The following is a 6,000-nucleotide window of genomic DNA, read 5'->3' as shown; positions in this document are numbered from 1 at the left end:
TGCTGAGCAAGTCTGGTTACAGCCCCTAGCAGCTGGGCAGTGCATCCTTCCATGAAGCAGGTCTGAGGCACATCCCTGCATCTCCCACAGAGGTAAGTACCTTCACCTCTAAGTAGACAAAGCACTTGTAACATAGTGGGTGCTTAGTTACTCTTTGGCTGGCTGTATAGGATCTAGTCCCTACCAAGAACCCCAATTCTGATAACTTTTGGTTGTCCATGTCTGAGTCCCTGTTCTGCAGGAAACGACACCCACACTATGGAGCCCAGGGTCCTGTGCTGGGAGCTTCCAGCAGCCTCTGTGCCTCCTCCTCCCCACTGGCCAGGGGGTCCCACTGTGTCTATCATGGATGAAGAGGTGAAGGTGTGGGCCCCAGGATGTGGCGCTCCAACCTCTGTGCTCACTGCCACGCTCAGCATGGCTCCCTGGGAGCCTGACCCTGAGGTGTGGCGTGGACGAACCCTGGGCTGGGCTTCCTCCCTTTGTCCCTAGCCTGCACCCAGCACGAGCGCCTCTGGGAAACACCCCAATCCCCAGGACAGTCTGAGTTCCTGCACCCTTCAGCCTGGGCTTGCCTGAAGATGGCTGTGTCTTTCAGCACCTGCATCTTCAGTGACTGCCCAGACTCCCCGCAGCCCCCACTCCCCACCTCCCTGGGCCCACGGTATGAAGCCACACTCAAGGCAGCCCAAGTCCCAGTAGCAGCGCCACACATTCCCAGAATGCTTACTCTGTGCCAAATTCAGCCTGTGCCTCTCCACAGCCAATCCTGCACTTGCCGGCCCCTAACTCTGTAGCTGCACACAGGCCTGGGCACTTGAGACTCCAGACTCGCCACCGGCTCCTCAGAGCCCCTGCTCAGGTCACCTGTGTAAGGAGAACACAGTGCCAATGCAGCACAGCATAGTGACACCCAGCCTGCCTGGATTTAGCCCCCACCCTACCTAGCGGTTCTGGAGCCGCCACTGTGACCCATGCAGGGCCGAGCATCCCAGGTGTGTGCAGAGCCCCTGACCCGGGGGTGTCACTGCTCTGTGGGACTGTCACAGTGATACAGGAATAGAATCGAGGGACATAAGAGGCAGCTCTGCCAGCACAGACCATCAGTAGCATCCAGCTTGGGGTTGCACAGCATCAGAAAAGCCTTCCTGGAGGAGATGGAGTCTGAGCTGCCTCTTTAGGGTGTCTTTTAACAAGAAGAGGACCAAAAGGGTGGGCCAAGCTGGGGGCGCAGAGGTGTGGGCTGTTTTCAGAACAGCCACCACAAGAACAGCTTTGGGTGAGCTGTGGGGGTGGGAGGTCAGGCTGTAGAGATGTGGCTGCTGCTGGGGCCCCTGTGCCTGCTGACGGGGTGCCTCTGGTACCTGGAACCAGGTGGAGCAGGTGGGAGTGGTCTGATGGGGATAATGCCTATCTGGTCGCCCCAAAAGCCCTTGGAATCCTCACTCAGGGTCCAAGGACACCCTTCAAGCTGGCCCTGCCCATCCCTCCAGGCTCTCACCAGGGCTTCCCCACATCTGTGTTCCCCAGACACTCTGGCCTTCTCTCAGGCCCTCCCAGCCACTGCTGGGCCTTAGCACTTCTGGAGTGCTCTCCTCTGCTCCTCTGCACCCCCACTACCAAGTCTTTGCCCAGTTAACTGCATCTCATCCTTTGGGTTTGCGTGTCATCTGCGCTGGCTCAGGAAGCCCTTCCTGGCCCCAAATGGGATGAGCCTGCCCTGTCCCCTCTCCCGAGGGGCTCGCACATCTTGGTGCTCTCACGGTGGTATGCCCTGTGACTCTTAGAGTTCCTGGAGCACTGCAGGGACTCAGGAAATACTTGCCATGGGAGTGGAAGAGCGAATGGATGGATGAGTCACCATTCGTGTGGTGACCTGAGGGCTAGCTGGATCCCAGGCCAGACAAAGAGCCCAGGAGAGTGGGGTCTGGGTCTCCTCACCTTCATTGTGTCCTTGGCACCTACCAGGCGTCCAGAGTCTAGCAGGCACTCAATAAGTATGTGATGAGATCGTATTTTGGTGTGTTAAAAATTATTTTTTTGTCTATCCTAATTCCTTTTTGACTAGTAGTTCTTCCCCTATTAAAACTTGACCATGGGCCGGGCGCAGTGGCTCACGCCTGTAATCCCAGTACTTTGGGAGGCAGAGGCAGGCGGATCAGGAGGTCAGGAGATTGAGACCATCCTGGCTAACAAGGTGAAACCCCGTCTCTACTAAAAATACAAAAAATTAGCCGGGCGTCGTGGCAGGCACCTGTAGTCCCAGCTACTCGGGAGGCTGAGGCAGGAGAATGGCATGAACCCAGGAGGCGGAGCTTGCGGTGAGCCGAGATCGCGCTACTGCAGTCCAGCCTGGGCAACAGAGAGAGACTCCGTCTCAAACAAACAAACAAACAAAACTTGACTATGAGACATCCAGTCGCCTTATGGAGGAAAGTTACTGCAGGTGAACAAGAGTTAGAGTCTTAGTTTTTCCATTTCAGGAGTCAGTGCTTTTAATTTGCAAGAGCCTGGTGTGCCCCTATCAAATGCCCTGAGGGTCTCAAAGCTTCTCAGAGACATGAAGGAGCAGGTGTGGAGCCAGTGACAGCTTCTCCCTCTCAGGAGGAAACAGAGTCTCTGGGGCTGGAGAAGCAGGAGGGGGTGCGTCAATTAGCTTTTACGGCATAGCAAGCCTTCCCAAAACCCAGGGGCCGAAGGCAGCACAACTGACAGTAATTTTTTCATTGTTCTGTGGGTTGCCTGGGGAGTTCTGGTCTCCGTGGGCTCAGCTGGGGCTGGATCATTGTGGCAGCCTTGCTCACATGTCTGGGTGGCCACTGAGAGGCCCGGGGATGGGTGCCAGTCTTCTATCCTCAAGAAGCCCAGCCCAGGCTTCTTCCCTGGGCAGTCTCAGAGGGCTGGAAAGCCAGGCTCTTTTCCAGTCTCTTCTTGCATCATTTGCTAGCGTCCCCTTGGCCAGGCCCAGGCTGGGGGCTAGAATGAAGGAGCCGCTACTCTCCTGACATGAGAAGCAGAGCACACAGTCATCTTGCGAGGGGGTGAGCATAGGGGAGTAAAGACATTTGTGACCTTTTTATTTGCAACTCACCGCAGGGAGAGGAGGAGGATTTGAGTGAGACAGACCTGTGTCCTGCGAAGGCTCTATGCCCTGCCAGCGTCTTCTGGGTGGAGCTGGGGAGCAGGGATGGTAGAAGCCGGGGGAGGAGTTGGGGGATCCAGAGAGATGGCTGTCTTTGTAGCATTTTCTGGAAGACAACATGGCTCAGGAGTGGCAGACAAGGCGGGGTGGATGGGGTACAGAACACCAGGGAACGGACACAGTGGGTATTACTACTGGACCCCGGTGTGGGGTGAACAGGACACAGAGCTATCTGGGGACCTAGGCCTGGAGACAAGAGGGCCAGCAGAGAGCCCAGGAGAAACCAGGGAGGGCAAACCAAGATGCAAAATGGAACACTTCCAGGTCCCCAGGGGCAGGGGAAGCACAGGCAGGGGTCCAAAACCCCACTTGCCATCTGGGTGGGTGACATTGCTGGGTGGATGACATTGCCGGGTGGGTGACACTGTTGGGTGGATGACACCGCCGGGTAGATGACACCAGTGGGTGGGTGACACTGGCGGGGGGATGACACTGGCGGGTGGGATGACACTGACAGGCAAGTGACACTGGCAGGTGGGTGACACTGGGAGGGGGTGACACTGGCAGGTGGGTGACACTGGTGGAGGGATGACACTGGCAGGGGTGACACTGGTGGGATTGACACTGGTGAGGGGGTGACATTGGCAGGGGGATGACACTGGCAGGAGGAGGAAACTGGTGGGGAGATGACACTGCTGGGTGGGTGACACTGGTGGGGGATGACACTGCTGGGTGGGTGACACTGGTGAGTGGGTGACACTGGCTGGGGGTGACACTGGTGGGTGGGTGACACTGGCTGGGGGGTGACACTGGTGGGTGGGTGACACTGGCTGGGGGTGACACTGCTGGGTGGGTGTCACTGGCAGGTGGATGACACTGGTGGGGGGATGACACTGCTTGGTGAGTGACACCAGTGGGTGGGTGACACTGGCAGGGGGATGACATTGCCGGGTGAGTGACATTGGTGGGGGGATGACACCTCTGGGGGAATGACACTGCTGAGTGCACAACACTGCCAGGGGGATGGATGCTGCGGGGGGATGGACACTGCTGGGTGAGGGACTCTCGATAGCCTAGAGCAGGGCTTAGCCAGGGACATCTTTTTTTTTTTTTTTTTTTTTTACACAATGACAAATGTTTAGATATGCTGCTGGAGATTTAAACAATTAAATAGTCCTAGTGATCTGTTTCCACAACAGGGGACGTCATTCTGAGGTGTTTTCTATCAGACACAAAGTCAGCTTCTCTGTCTTTGTGTGAATCTTTTACTAATTTGAGGACACAAACATTTTAAATAACACTTTGATATGGAATTCATATTCCTTAAAATTTACCTTTTAAAAATAAACAATTCAGTGGGTTTTTTTTGTGGCAGTCACCAATATCCAATCCCAGAACATGTCACCCCCAAAAAGAAACAACAACCATGCCCCATGGCCTATCCCCATGCCCTTGAACCCACCAATCTACTTTCTGTCTGCAGGGACGCACTATTCTGGACCTTTCGTACAGAATGGAATTTGTCTTGCAGGCGGTGTGGTCCCATGCCTGGCTTCCTTCACCACCCATAGGGGTTTCAGGGCTCCCGACGCTGTGCCGCAACACTTCATTCTTTGATTCTTTTTTTTTTTTTGAGATGGAGTTTTGCTCTTGATGTCCAGGCTGGAGTGCAATGGTGCAATCTCAGCTCACCACAACCTCTGCCTCCCAGGTTCAAGTGATTCTCCTGCCTCAGCCTCCTGAGTAACTGGGATTAGAGGCATGAGCCACCACGCTCAGTTAATTTTGTATTTTTAGTAGAGACGGGGTTTCTCCACATTGGTCAGGCTGGTCTTGAACTCCCAACCTCAGGCGATCCCCCAGCCTCGGCCTCCCATACTGCTGGGATTACAGGCATAAGCCACCATGCCCGGCTGATTCTTTTATGGTTGAGTAATAATCCACCCCGTGGATGTGCCACGTTGCATCCACCCCTTCAGCAGTTGATGGACATTTGAGTGGTTTCTACTGTTTCCACTTCTATGTCTTTACAAGTGTTTTAATAAATCTTTGTCTAAGCATTTTCCCTTAATGCTTCAATTTTGAAACACTAGAAAATCTTATTATCTGTATACCATATACTTTGTAAAATTTGCCTTTTTCTACAAGTTCCTCACGTAATGCAAATGCACAGCTTCTTGCAGAACTATTGCTACAGGGCCATCAGCATGTGACACTAGGGGACTGTGCCATTTCATCCTTGTGTGGGTCTGGGTCACAGCCACCCATGTGCTGTGCTCCCTGGCTGCCTCTTTTGTGAAAAAGAGGGCGAGGAGGACCAGCGAGGAGACACGCCCACTCCAGGGGAACACCTCCTCCCACAGGTGGGTACTTTGTCGGGGGAGCCATATTCACACTTCAGCATACTTAAGGCAAGAGAATATTAATGCCTATTTTACAGATGGGAAAACTGAGACAAAGACAAGTCCAGAGGTAGCAAGAGGCTGAGCTGAGATGCACCTCAGGATTGCCCTGGAGGCGTCCCCCGCTCAAGGCTGCCTCCTGCACAGCCCAACAGCCTCTAGCAGGCAGGTCCATGAAAGGGACCCTCAGCCTCGGCCTCGAAGGAGGATCAGCCCATTTAGCATCCCTCTCCTCTTCTCCAGCTGCCCTAAGGGAGGAAACCTCTACTTAATCTTCAAAGAGACAACTTAACTACAGGTAATATAGAGTGTTTAGCTTATAAAGCGAAACTTACTGGAGTCTTCCCCTTGGGTACTGGAATCCACTTTCCCAATGCACTGCCTTATCCAAACCGCCAGGACAGGCAGTGAGGCAGCTCTAGGGGATGAGGGCTGGGCATGTGTATAAAATCCCTG

At 54.2% G+C, this 6,000-nt stretch overlaps 1 long non-coding RNA gene across 1 annotated transcript in view; it reads left to right on the top strand.

Moving 5' to 3' along the window:
• Window positions 1-771: 771 nt before the first annotated feature.
• Window positions 772-6,000, top strand: part of LOC129033942 (uncharacterized) — a 73,926-nt gene continuing 68,697 nt past the window's right edge. The window contains exon 1 of the long non-coding RNA XR_008501712.1: window positions 772-995. This is a non-coding gene — a long non-coding RNA (uncharacterized LOC129033942). The remainder of the gene's footprint in view (window positions 996-6,000) is intronic.

The sequence above is a fragment of the Pongo pygmaeus genome, chromosome 2 (assembly GCF_028885625.2).
Source record: "Pongo pygmaeus isolate AG05252 chromosome 2, NHGRI_mPonPyg2-v2.0_pri, whole genome shotgun sequence".
Taxonomy (NCBI): Eukaryota; Metazoa; Chordata; class Mammalia; order Primates; family Hominidae; genus Pongo; species Pongo pygmaeus.
Note: the sequence above shows the minus strand (reverse complement) of the source record. Positions and strands in the feature narration are given on the sequence as shown.